This window comes from Schistocerca piceifrons, chromosome 1 (assembly GCF_021461385.2).
Source record: "Schistocerca piceifrons isolate TAMUIC-IGC-003096 chromosome 1, iqSchPice1.1, whole genome shotgun sequence".
Lineage (NCBI taxonomy): Eukaryota > Metazoa > Arthropoda > Insecta > Orthoptera > Acrididae > Schistocerca > Schistocerca piceifrons.
In genome coordinates this window covers 366,068,864-366,082,642 of record NC_060138.1, presented here as the reverse complement: position 1 = coordinate 366,082,642, position 13,779 = coordinate 366,068,864, and the positions used below count along the sequence as shown (strand labels likewise).

The window sequence follows — 13,779 nt, the reverse complement described above, 5'->3', positions numbered from 1 at the left end:
CTCTGTCCACCACCTCCTTCCCTTTCTCTCTCTGTCCACCTCCTCCTTCCCTTTCTCTCTCTGTCCACCTCCTCCTTCCCTTTCTCTCTCTGTCCATCTCCTTCCCCCCACATCCATCTGTCCATCTCCTCTTCCCTCCTGTCTGTGTCCATCTCATACCTCATACTATCCACTATTGTTATCCATCTCCTCCTCACCCCTCTCTGTGCTCAGCAGTACCCATCTGCCATATAAGTCCTGAAACATTCAGATACTACCCACACAACACACCACTCATGAAGGGCACCCTAGATGTCAGGCATTACCAGTCTTTTTCAGCCAGCCCCCCCTCCCCTACCAAACACACCAACAGAAAGTGTGTTAATATTGCACTGACATCCAGTTCTGAGGTATAGTTAAAATGTCAAGTCTCTAGTTTACTGTGAAGTTATATTAAAATCAGCTGAAAAATTTGTACCAAAAAGACATACAGGCAAGGAAATAAGTTAATAAAAATGTGGTAATATACAGCAAATAGAGTACATGTTGCAGGTTCATGATAAGCTAGAGTCCAGAACCATTTAGAACGACATATGTACTGAATAGCAGTACATTATAGCTTCATCAATTTTGATTGTTCTTATCTGGAAAGCATAATGTTCACCCAATGATTTTCATCAAATCTTTCCGTGTTATATTGCTGCAGTACTGATGCAAGAATCAAAGGAATGGATTTGTCAGAGGGTATATATAGGGAGATGCCACACAGTGCAGTGACAGAAATCACTAACACATGCCAAAATTTTGCTGAATTTGAGTGCACAATTTCTATCAAAGTATTGGTCACACAGAGTGCAGGTGAAACTCTGCCCAAACGTTTTACACATGATAGAGGAGGACCACATACAAGCATGTGGACAGAATTTGTGAGTGACACAAAATGACATCAGGAATGACAAAAACAGTAGAGGCTTAGGAACTCTGATGACAAATGGCAGAGGAACACAGAACAATAAAAGTGAAAATCAAAGAAACAGATGTGAGTCAAATGGCCATACCCACAGGGTAAAGCCCCTGTTGCGCAATGGACTTAAAATATGCACCTCTAAAGCAGCACCCCATGCGTACATGTTTGGATCTGCAGAGTGGTTCGTATCGTCTGATTACACAATAAATGTGGGATAATCCTGGCACAAATTTACATGCATGCAGACTAGACCTCAATAATGCACCTTCATTCAAATTGAATATTTCTGGAAGTCAAAGTCTCTTATTTATTAAGTAATTGTTTCATTTTCTATTGTTATTACTATTTACTAGTGGGCAATGTTTCACAACTGCTAAATATGCATGGGGATTGGGTATATATCCTCATCTGCTTCTCCCTACCCTCTCTGTTCATCTCATCCTCACTTGCTCTTTGTCTGTTCCCTCTCCCTCTCTCCATCTCCTCCTCTCTCCAGCCAATAAGACATAAACACAACCATGCTGTTTTCTCAGAAAACAGACCAAATAGATGAAAATAAAACAACACATATGATTGTTCCATATAATTATTTTTGGGTATTCAGCTGCGTAAATTTCACTTCCTCTGATATTTCAGCTGTATACCATCCAGCTATCTACTGAGTGAGCAAGGCAACTGATGGTCCAGCACTTGCTCCATCTTTTCAAATGCGTGGACCACACCACTGCGCATAAAGCCACAGGTACACAAGGTGCCAGAGATGCTGACTGACGACAAAGAGGTACAACACATGCATGAAATTAGATCTATGGCAGCAAGTTAAATCCACACAGTGATAGCAATATATCTCTGTGAGCTGCAAATATTGTGACATCTTTGTAAGTTTATTAAAGAAACTGCTGGATACCATGATTTGTCCAAGCTGATGCCACTATCTCTGTTAATTAAATTTGTCACCAAACAAATTTCAATTGTGTCTTTCACACTGAGTTGGTTGGTTGGTTGGTTGTTTTTGGGGATGGAGACCAGACAGCGAGGTCATTGGTCTCATCGGATTAGGGAAGGACGGGGAAGGAAGTCGGCCGTGCCCTTTGAAAGGAACCATCCCGGCATTTGCCTGGAGCGATTTAGGGAAATCACGGAAAACCTAAATCAGGATGGCCGGACGCGGGATTGAACCATCGTCCTCCCGAATGTGAGTCCAGTGTCTAACCACTGCGCCACCTCACTCGGTTTCACACTGAGTCCCAGAAAGATGAAGCAGAGGCTAAAATTTCAGCATCATCATACACTATAGTGTGCCCAGCATCAATAATGCAAATTTATTAGGTTGTAAGGGCCGGGTGTACCTGCAATGCTCTGTATGCCTATCATGGACTGTATGCGTTGGTTGCCCAATGTTTGAACAGCCACACCCACAGGGGATCTTGTAAACACCAGGCTTCTGAAGTACCAAATTGTTTTCAATGGAACACAGGAGTGCTGCTGTCTTTGGTGGAGGATGAAACATCATTTTCTCTTTGTGTTTGCTAAGGATCCATCATATTTTTGATAACAGGCTCCCCACATATGGCAGAAAAGCCATGCATTTAAAACTTGCTGGGTCTTCTTCTACGTTCCTTATGCTCACTGTTGGTTTCATTCATAGAGCCTTATGTAACTACTATGGAGAATACCATTGTTTTAAAAAACTCTTCTCAAGTGTAGAAGCTTGTCCTCCAGACTGCTCTCATCAGCAATGACATGTGCTCTGTGTACCAGAGTTTTGAGAACATTCATTGTCTGTTTAGGATTGTGGCAGCTATTTGCATGTAAATATAAACCCATATGGGTCAGTTTCTTATATACTTCATGTTCCTAAGTGGCATCATCTTTGTGTCATACCAGAACTTTCAAAATTGAAGGCATCCATGTTTCTCAATTTCCATTGTGAACTGCATTTGTCTATGGGTGGAATTCAGGTGATTTAAAAATTCTTTTTGTGGTGTCACCGCCAGACACCACACTTGCTAGGTGGTAGCCTTTAAATCGGCCGCGGTCCGGTAGTATATGTCAGACCAGTGTGTCGCCACTATCAGTGTTTGCAGACCGAGTGCCGCCATACGGCAGGTCTAGAGAGACGTCCTAGCACTCACCCCAGTTGTACAGCCGACTTGCTAGCGATGGTTCACTGACAAATTACGCTCTCATTTGCCGAGACGATAGTTAGCATAGCCTTCAGCTACGTCATTTGCTACGACCTAGCAAGGCGCCATTATCATTTGTTAATTATCTTGTGATGCATGTACCGTCAGACCAATGTTCACCAATTATGGATTAAAGTTAAGTATTCCAGAAGCTATGTACCTTTTTTGCTAGTCTCTATTCCTTTAACTGTTCCAGACCTCACGCCAGCCTGCATGAGCTTAAACGCGTGCCTTTCGGCTTCCTCTCATAGTGGCTTGGCTGTCTTGCCAAGTCACAACACTTTTACTTTATCTTCCCCATGGGGCCATACTACAAACATGTCATCAACATACCTTCAAAATATTGTGGGCTTCAAGCTATCAGATTCCAGCTCCTTTTCCTTGAAGTCCTCCATAAAGAAGTTGGCCACCAATGGTGATGAAGGACTACCAATGGTGACACCGTCAGTCGGTTCATAAAATCTGTTACTGAATAAAAAATATGGCAAGGTAAAGACATGTTTAAACAATTATGAAATCTCTTTATCAAAGGTTTTGACAATGAGAAATAATTATTCCGGAAGAGGAACCTTTCTGAATGAAGACACTACATCAAAACTGACTAATATATCAGAAAAGTTCAATTTGAGTGATTTTAGTTTGCCATGGAAGTCTGCCTAGTTATGCATGCAATGAGTGCATTTTTCCATAAGAGGCCTTAATAATGGCGCTAAGTGTTTGGCACAGTCACAGGTTGGAGAGCCAATGCTACTCACTATCAGATGTAGAGGAATATATTTCTTGTGGATCTCTGGAAGTCCATAAAGCGTCAGAGGAACTGTACCACTTAATTTCAATCTTCGCACAACTTATGGTGCAAAGGTGGAGGCATTCAGAAGTGAAGTAGCTTCCTTACCACCTGGTTGGTGGGTCTTTAGTGGTCTTCTGGTATCTGCTATCACTCAACAAACAATTCATTTTATTCTGCTAGTTGTCATGAGACTTTAAAACAGTGGCATTACCTTTATTAGCCAGAACAACCACCATCTCAGTATCCTGGTGAAGCTTACATAGTGCATCACTCTCTGCCACAGAAATGTTTCTCCTTTGTGGGTGAGCCTTCATAGCTACTCAATGAGTTTCGTGCCTTATTTCTCTTGCTGAATCTGTGGAAAAATGTTGAACAGCTTCTACAATAGCACTGATAAATGCAGGTATTGGTAAAATTTTTAGTGTGGATGCAAACTTCAGTCCTTTCATAAAACCATCATTGTAGTGTCATCAAAACCTTTATCCATCATATCAATTGAAGCATTGAATAACAGTTTCTTGCTGCGAAGATATCACAAGCTGGCTGAACTTTACTGCTGTCTGTCTCGATGTGGCTACCTCACAAATTCACTCTCACTTGATCCACATTATACCATCTATCCAGTTCCATGAATAGATACCTACAGATGCAAGCAATAAAGTTTTTCAGAAACCAGGTACAATTCTCAACAGGTAAAGTAGCGCCACTCCTTAATGATAGCAGCACCAGTTTTCTTAAAATCTTATTCATTGCAGTTGATTTTATAAAATATACTAAGATGGCAAACTTTGAAATTATGCCATGGTCAAGGCACTTTAATAAAAAAAACTTAAAGAGCTCAGTAACATCACTCTCAAATGTTGTACCTTATCTAGCCATTGAACACTTAAAACTAGCTCCTCCCTGAAGAGGTATTTGATGTGCATCTTCTTATTTTTGTGGCACAATAGTTGTTCCATAATACTTCAGACATGCAGCTCCATAAATTTCACTTCTTCTTCTGATATTGTGGCTGTATATTGTCCAGCCATCTTCAGAGTGAGCTGGGTGACTGATGCTCCAAGTCTGCAGATTGTGTCACTGGACATTCAGCCACAAACACACAAAGTGCTAAAGACACTGACTGGCAGCAGAAAGCTAAAACATATGCACGAAATTAGATCTACGGCAGCACGGTCATATCGATGCATCACCGTGAGCTGCACCATTGCAACACCTTTGTGAGTTTATTAAAGAAAGTGACAGATTTCATGATTTTTCCAAGCTGAAGCCGCTATCTCTATTAATTTCATTCATCACCAACTGAATTTCAGTAGCTTGTTTCACTACTGAGTCCCATAAAAATGAAATTGAGGTTAAAATTTCAGCATTATCATGCAACATAGAGTGCCCAGTGTCAATACCGCCACTTTATTAGTTTGTAAGATCTGATTGTACCTGCAGTGCACTGAGCATCTTTCATGGACTGTACGTATTGTCTGTTTGATGTATGAACAGGCATACTCACAGGGGATCTTGTAAACACCATGCTTCCAAAGCACCAAATCATCTTTAATGAAACCCAGGAGTGCTGCTTTCTTTGATGGAGGGTGAAAAATCACTTTCACTTTGTGTTTCCTGAAAATCTGTCCTATTTTTGAGACTAGGCTTCCCACATACGGCAGAAAAGCAATTCATTTAAAACTTCCCATATCTTCTTCTGAATTCTTTATACCCAGTGTTGGTTTCATTTGTAGTGCCTTACATATCTGCTGAGGAGAATACCTGTTGGCTTCAAAAGCCCTTCTCAAATGTAGAAGCTCCTCCTCCAGATTGCTCTCATCAGCAACAACGTGTGCTCTGTGTACTACAGTTCTGAGAACACTCGCTGTCTGTGTAGGATGGTGGCAGCTTTTTGCAAGTATATATAAATCCATATGGGTCAGTTTCCCATATACTGCATGTTGCAAAGTGCCATCATCTTTTTGTCACACCAAAACTTTCGAAATGGAAGGCATCCATCAAGCCGTGGTGCGCCTTTTCTGGCACACCAGCTCTTTGGCACATCACTATCGATTACCCGGCTGTACTACGATCTTTGCCCCTGTTGTGATCTGGGGGCTGTTTTGCAGTCACGGCAGTTGGGGTCAGACTAGCTATGAGGAGGAAGGATGTGCTCGTGGGGTCAAAGGAGGAAAACACGCAGGCTCGGCCAGCAGGAGTGCAGCTGGACTACCTTGCAACATAGTTGCAAGTTTGTGGTGGACCTGCCCGATGTCAACTCCGGGCCCTGTTCGTCGCATTGCCTTGGTGCCTGTTCTCTCAGAGAGACCCATCCCTCGAGACCATCTCAAACAACACTCTCCATCAAAGGTGTAAGTGATTTTGGTGTCTCCGTTTTGTTGAACGATTTGCGTTGCAGCGATTGTTCTTGTTGGTTGGTTGCCCTAACGTACATGTTGCTGAGGTAAGAGCAGCTGGCAAGGTGTGTGACCACATGGAGAGCAGCAGTCACTACTTCCTTTAAAAAATCAGTGTTCCCAAATGAGGTAGTAACTGTAAGGTATTGAAGATATTAGGTCATAGTCTAGTTGTAATTTTATGCATACCAAGCTTACACAACTGGCAGCTACACTGCAGACCTATGCAACCAAATTAGAGTGCACAAAACCTAGTATCATTGTGAAGTTGTGCATTTGAATAATGTGATATTATCTTGAATTTTTTTCCATTTCATCTTTGTACACATCGTCGGCCTTAATCATATGTGGAAATATTGTTGTTCGGCAAACTATGAGAGTGTAAAAGTCTGACACTGTATTTTCAGCATTGGATTTATGTACAGTTCTTAGTTTAAATGTTTTACAGCATTGATATTGCTGTAAAACTTGTCACTTCTATTGAAAGCATTTATTGGTTCTTCATTTATATTGTTGTTTATTGACCTCTTAACTTTTATTAATTGATGTTTGCTTGGCATTTGCCGTGTTTTCTGTGGTCTGTATGTGTTCAAGTTTTCTGCGTGTTGCGGTGTGTGGGAGCGGCACTATGTACTGCTTCGGTGCACAGAAGCTGTGACATGTCATCTAATGGGAAGTGACTCCCGGTTGGGTCCCGGTGTTTAGGTGTTGCTTTGGAAGGCTGGTCTGCTGCTTCTGGCATTTTAAGTTAAGTCACCTTTTGCCCAGGGCAGCCTGGCATCAGTGCCCATTTGGTAGACATTTAACCTTATCTGTTTTATAAAAGCTTGTTTTGAATAAACTGTCAATTATTGATTTGCTAGTTGTTGTGTTACGGGGTCACATAGTAGGGGCCTTGACCTTCCTTGCTAAGTGTACCTCTCATCCCAGCTTTTCCATTGTGAACTGCATTTGTCTCTGGATGGAATTCAGATGATTTAAAAATTCTTTTAATTTATCTTCACCATAGGGCCACACTAAAAACGTATCATCAGTGTATCTCCAAACTGCTGTTGGCTTCAAGCTGGCAGATTCCAGTGTCTTTTCCTTAAAGTCCTCACGTAATTCATCAGACTTCAATGGCAAGCTAAAATCACTCAAACTGAACATTTCTAATATATTAGTTTGAATGTCGTGTTGCTGTTCACAAAGGTTCCTCTTTCAGAATCATTATTCATAATTGGAAAAACTTTGATAAAGAGATTTCAGCATTGTTTAAACATGTCTTGACCTCACCATATTTTTTATTCAATAACAAAATTTATTAACTGACTGATGGTGTCATTATTGGTAGTCCTTTGTCACCATTGGTAGCCATCTTCTTTATGGAGGACTTCAAGGAAAAGGAGCTGGAATCTGCTAGCTTGAAGCTCACAGTAGTTTGAAGTTATGTTGATGATATGTTTGTAGTACGGCCCTATGGGGAAGATAAAGTAAAAAAAATTAATTCCACCCACAGACAAATGCAGTATGCAGTTCACAATGGAAATCAAGAAATGTGGATGCCTTCAATTTTGAAAGTTTTGGTATGACACAAAGATGATGCCACTTAGGAACATGCAGTGTATCAGAAACTGACCCATATGGGTTTATATTTACAAGCAAATAGCTGCCACAATCCTACACAGACAATGAGTGTTCTCAGAACTCTGGTACACAGAGCACATGTCATTGCTGATGAGAGCAGTCTGAAGGACGAGCTTCTACACTTGAGAAGGGTTTTAGCAAACAATGGGTATTCTCCACAGTAATTACATAAGGCACTATGAATGAAACCAACAGTGGGCATAAGAAATGTAGAAGAAGACACAGCAAGTTTTAAATGCATGGCTGTTCTGTCGTATGTGGGAACACTGTTGTCAAAATTAGGATGGACCCTCAGCAAACACAAAGTGAAAGTGAATTTTCACTCTCAACCAAAGACAGCAGCACTTCTGGGATCTGTTACATATGATTTGGTGCCAGTGTGAGGGGTTGTTTCCAACCTGAACAGACAACACATACAGTCCTAGAGAGACGCACAGAGCACCACTTGTATAACCAGTTCTTACACCTTAATAAATAAGTGGTATTGACACTGGGCGCTCTACAGTGCACAATAACATCAAAATTTTAGCCTCAACTTCATCTTTCTGAGACTTAGTAGTGAAAGAAGCAACTGAAATTCGTTTGGCAACAAATGTTATTGTCAGAAATAGTGGCCTCAGCTTGCACTAATCATGGAATCCAGCACTTTCTTTAACAAACTGACAAAGACATCATCACAACAGTGCAGCTTACAGTGATACATCAATATCATCTTGTGGGTCAGTCGTGCAGACATAGATCTAACTTCATGAGTATGTTGTACCTCTTTGCCACCAATGAACATATATAATGAGAAAGGACATATTTGGGGGCAACAATCTGTCTGACTGTGAGAAAGAAAATAAAGCTATGCATTTTCACAGGAGAGCACAGCATTTTCTTTCTCATAGTTTGTTTTAACAAGAAACCTGTACATTGCTGGTTTAAGAAATTGCAGCTTATGCCCATCTGAATGTCTATTAGTGTGTCATGTGAAAATCTGAATTAATTGGTAAAAAAAAATTTGAAATTTTTGCTAACAACAATTACCTTTATATTACAGGTATATTCACATATTAAAAAAAATATATAGCTTATGTCTGTTCATTAGAGTATCATCTAAAAATTTGAAATAAATTAGTCAAGCACTTATTGAGATTTTTAGTAACAGCTTTTCCCCTTTGTATATTACATATATACTTATATATTGTATATATTAACAATTATATAATCTGTGTCCATCCAAGCATTCATTAGATTATCATCTAAAAATTTGAAGTAAATTGGCCAACAATATTGGATATTTCCCCTTTATATATTATATATACATTCATATATTTAAAAAAAAAAAAACATGTAACCTATGTCCATCCAACTGACCATTAGAATATTGTGTAAAAATTTGAAGTAAATCTGTCAGCTACTATTCAAGAATTTTGGAAACAACTTTAAACAATGACTTGTCTTCATACTGTTGCACAGATTATATATATAAATTTTGAAACAATACTCTATTAAATGTCTGGATGGACATAGTTGCTATATATATTACCACATTTACGAAAATTTACAATATGTTGGCTATGTTCGTTTGAATGTTTATTAGAGCATCATGTTAAAATTTGAAGTAAATCGGTCACGTACTTTTTGGTATTTGTGGTGAAAACTTTAAACAGTGACTCCTCTTTATATAGTAGTATATATTACGTAATTGTTGATCTCTTATGTAGTTATCCCGGATTTATGTTATTACTGTTCTTAATTGTGGACTCAACTGTTCATTTTATACAATGAAACTTGTCTGCACAACACTATATTTATCTAAATTTCTGTTTATACAGCATTTTGCACATGGAGGACACAGTACCCCCCCCCCCCCCCCCCCCCCCCCCCGGAGTTATTGCCCTGGCAGTGTCTGTAACCTTTAGGATTAGGGTAGGATGATGACATGAACGAAAAGCCAGATGCTGCTGAATTTGATGCTGGCTGGGAAGAAGGGTTGAAGGGAGGGGTGTATGTTCCCTATAAAAGAAGGCCTGCTGGAAAAACTATTGCTTTTGTTTGATTACTGCATTTATGAAAATTTACCAATTGAAAATTGCACAGAACATCCAGTATGGAACCATGTGGAGCTGTTGAAAAGATGCCTTTGGATTGGAACCTTCAAGGAGTTAGAAAACGTGGTCATCCCAAACAAACATGGAAAAGGACAATTGAGAGAGAAGCTGCAGAGGATGGGAAAACCTGGAGTGAAGTGAAGAGACTCGTACCAGGTGGAGAAATTTCGTCATGGTACTATGTTCCAGAGGGAATGACAGGAACTAAGCATAAGCATCCAATATGAAAACCTGAAACCAGCTAGCCACATATGTCACTGCACCTGTGCTGTTCATGTGGATCTTTGTCTAATGCCCCCTTAAGTTAAAATAACAAGTACTGATAGTAACACCATGAGAACATACTGAAATGGAAATCACTGGAGGGGTTGATAGAGGAGACAGACATGGAAAAACAATAATAACCACGAGTTGGAATTTAAAAAATGCCAACAGAAACATGAATGGATGAATACAGTTGGAACTGGACAAGTAGCTTGTCAGTCTTCATATCAAAACACAGGCTGGAAATAAGAGAAGAGGAAAACGAAGCACAATACAAGTACTGCATTACAACACTGTAGGGGAGTTGGAAGGTGTACTTAGAAAGGATACAAAATTATGTAATCAGGCAAAAATGGTTGCATAAATGGAATAATAGTCAATAGTTGTGATTCACACAAGAGCTGTACTGAGGTGTATTTTGTAAAATACAGAAGGAGGAGGAAGTATCAACATCAGCAGCATGTGATGTGAAATTAATAGTAGTTAGTGGAAATAGGACAAAGTTAGTCAAGCTGCAAGCTTTTGTAGAATTGGAACTGAATAGCAAAATAATGGGACATTACTTTTTGGTAGTTGGCGAATTACTGGTAGACTGTTTTGGGATTTGATTTTTTATGGGAGAAAGACATATGAATCAACTTCTTGATGTAAATTTAAAGATATGTGTCTGGGAGGAAGTAAATAAATCAAAGAATGCAATACCACACTTAGAAGATAAAGTGAACAGATTAAGAGTGCATAGTTGCTACTGAACATAGTTCATTATAAGAATTACTTACAGAAGAAAGTGTCAAACTGAATGTGATTCAAGGTAAAGCAGACAAATCATGCTATTTAAATGTGAGATTGAAGCAAGAGTTAGAAGATACACTAGTCTGATGTGTTTGAGAAATGAGCAGACACAGTCAAAGAATCACCTTGATGTGGAATCCCAAAAACCCTTTTGTCTCCTCACTTGCACTACACCCTTTGCTAAGAGATCAGATTTAAATTTTGAAACTGATTGGCAGATAGTTGATGATTTGAAAAACCCGTATTGTAGTCCTCTTCTAATTTTGTTAAAATCAAGAGGGGGAGCCGGTCTAGTCGGGCTGCTAAAACCATTTACAAAATTTTGGTACCAGTCATGATACAGCCAATACATTTGGGAGAGCAGTTTCGAAAGTTCCATGGAGTTCAGTATCTGTCAGGTTTGAGTTGAAATAATTATACTGCAAAATTCTCTTGACAAAAGAACTGCACAGATATATGACTAGATTTGTCAGGAAAAGTTACCATTTCAGAGTACTACACTTCGGAATAATTTGAGTGTTGGTGTACTTACAGTAGCCTTAGACAAAGAGTTAGGACTGATATTGTTGGACACAGAGATTTGCATGTACAGTCTTTGACATAAAACACGGCCACTGCTGAGCCTAAGTTCAATCGGATTGCAAGCCGAGACAAATAACCTGGCCATGCTGATAAATATTTGAAGTCCCGCCCTCTGTACAATCTGGAAACACTGTATGCTGCAGCACTTCCTGGAGGAAGTCTTGGCTCCAGTTCAAGTGAGTTTGGTCTGGCTGTGGCCGTGGTCTAGCGGTAAAATGCTTGACGTCTGAATGTGAGGTCTCACAATTGAGACTCTTCTTTGGCTAAATTTTTGTAGCATCTTTTGTCTGAATGTTGAAGTCATGAGTGAAGTGATAGCAGAGCTACAATTTGTTTCACTTTCTGACACACACTGGTAATAATAGTTTCACCCAGTAACAGTAACCAATTGCTTGGCAGACTGTTTGCTTCCAATTCAATTTTGATTTCAGGCGAGACGGCTGACCTGTGACGTACTGCGCGTGGAGGTCCACATCGAAATTTTGTTTCATTCTTATGGCACTTCTGCCTTTGTTCTACGACATTTCCGGCCGAAAAAATTCCAGTTTGTAGAGGAAATATCAATAAGTATTTCAACCAAATTTGACATTGATATCTATAACACATCCTCAGAAAAAAATTCTCAAAGAACATGCTTTTTCTGGCCAAAGATAGTAAACATCCCCTTAATGCCAGGCATTCTGGCTTCACTACTGTGTTGTAATGACTTATTTTTGCTTTTTCGAAAGGCAGATTTTATTGTAGAAGTCTATGGTGATACCATATGTTCTCCCCATTTTATGCAACTTTTCCTCTATTGCAGATTTTTCCAAAGCATTTTCTTGGATTATCTCCCCTAGATATTTGAATTTTTTTTTTACCCTCTCTATTTGGCCAACATCTGTTTTCAGGAATATTGTAGTGCCCTCAATGTTTGTACAAATTTTGTTTTTTTTCTGCAGAAGTTCTTAAGCCAGTTATGCTGGCTGTTTCTTCCAGGAGATTTATTTGTTACAGGAGACACTACATTTTCGCAAAGTATAGAAAAATTGTCTGCAAATGCAAGACAGTTGACTTTGATCAATTTTCCTCCTCTTCATAACCATATAGGTGAGGTGTCGAGTTCAATAAATTTTTCATCCCATATTCTTGGCGTTTTTCTCAACACACTATTAAAAAGAATTGGAGGCCTGTCACCTTGCCGTACACCTGTTTTCATTGTGAAAGGCTGTGAAATCTCTCCCATCAATTTTACTTTATAGAATGTATAGGTAAGTGTTTTGCAGATTAGGTTTGCCAGTTTCAATTTTATGCCAAATTCTCAAGTTATTTTACTTACAGCTTCTCTATCAACAGAATCAAAAGGCTTTTTGAAAACCACAAACATAACTACAACATCCTTTGAATTAAGTAATCTGTGGTGATTTACTGATGTGAGATTAAATATTTGTTCTGAACATGACCTTCCTTTCCTAAAACCACCTTGATATTCACCTAAATGATTGTTTAGTGTTGTTTCTATTCTTGGAAAATACTTCATATGCTGTTGGCAGTAAAGAGATTCCTCTGTAGTTGTTTACATCCTGTTTATTACCTTTTTTGTGGAGTGGCTGTATCAAGGCAACTTTCTATTCCTCTGTTTTTTTTCAGATTTATTGAAGAGTAAATTTAGCTCCTTTGCTATATTTGGCAAAGATCACTTTAAAAGTTCAGCTTTAATAGAACCGTCTCCACTAACTCTGTTGTTTTTGAGGGTTTTAATTACTTCTTCAATTTCTTCTATAGTTGGTGAATATTCTTCAATTAATAACTGAGAATTTCAAATTATGACTTGGCTCAGAACAATTCAGAAGATGATTGAAAAAAGACAAGTATTATATTTTACAAAATTTTTGTCTATTTTGAAAAGTTTCTTCTTTTCAAAGGCTGATTTGGTATTTCTGATTAATCTGGCTGTTTCCTTTCTTTGCAGTTTAAATTGATGATAATCTTCAATTTTCTTTGAGTATTTCCATTTTTCCCACTTTTTAGCCCTCTCCACTATGGCTCCTTTGCATCTTTCACTCCATCATATTTTCCTTTTATTTTTTATTGACCCAAATGTTTCCCGTGCTGCATT

The 13,779-nt window shown here is 39.0% G+C and overlaps 1 protein-coding gene across 4 annotated transcripts in view; it reads right to left on the bottom strand.

Annotated features, from left to right (window-relative positions):
- Positions 1–13,779, bottom strand: part of LOC124786008 (ribosome-releasing factor 2, mitochondrial) — a 254,049-nt gene that overhangs the window by 189,845 nt on the left and 50,425 nt on the right. The window contains exon 3 of one of the 4 annotated variants that reach the window (XM_047254231.1): positions 3,466–3,600. The exons of the other annotated variants lie outside the window; for them this stretch is intronic. The gene's annotated coding sequence lies outside the window, so the exon portion shown is untranslated. The remainder of the gene's footprint in view (positions 1–3,465; positions 3,601–13,779) is intronic. 4 annotated transcript variants of the gene reach the window in all.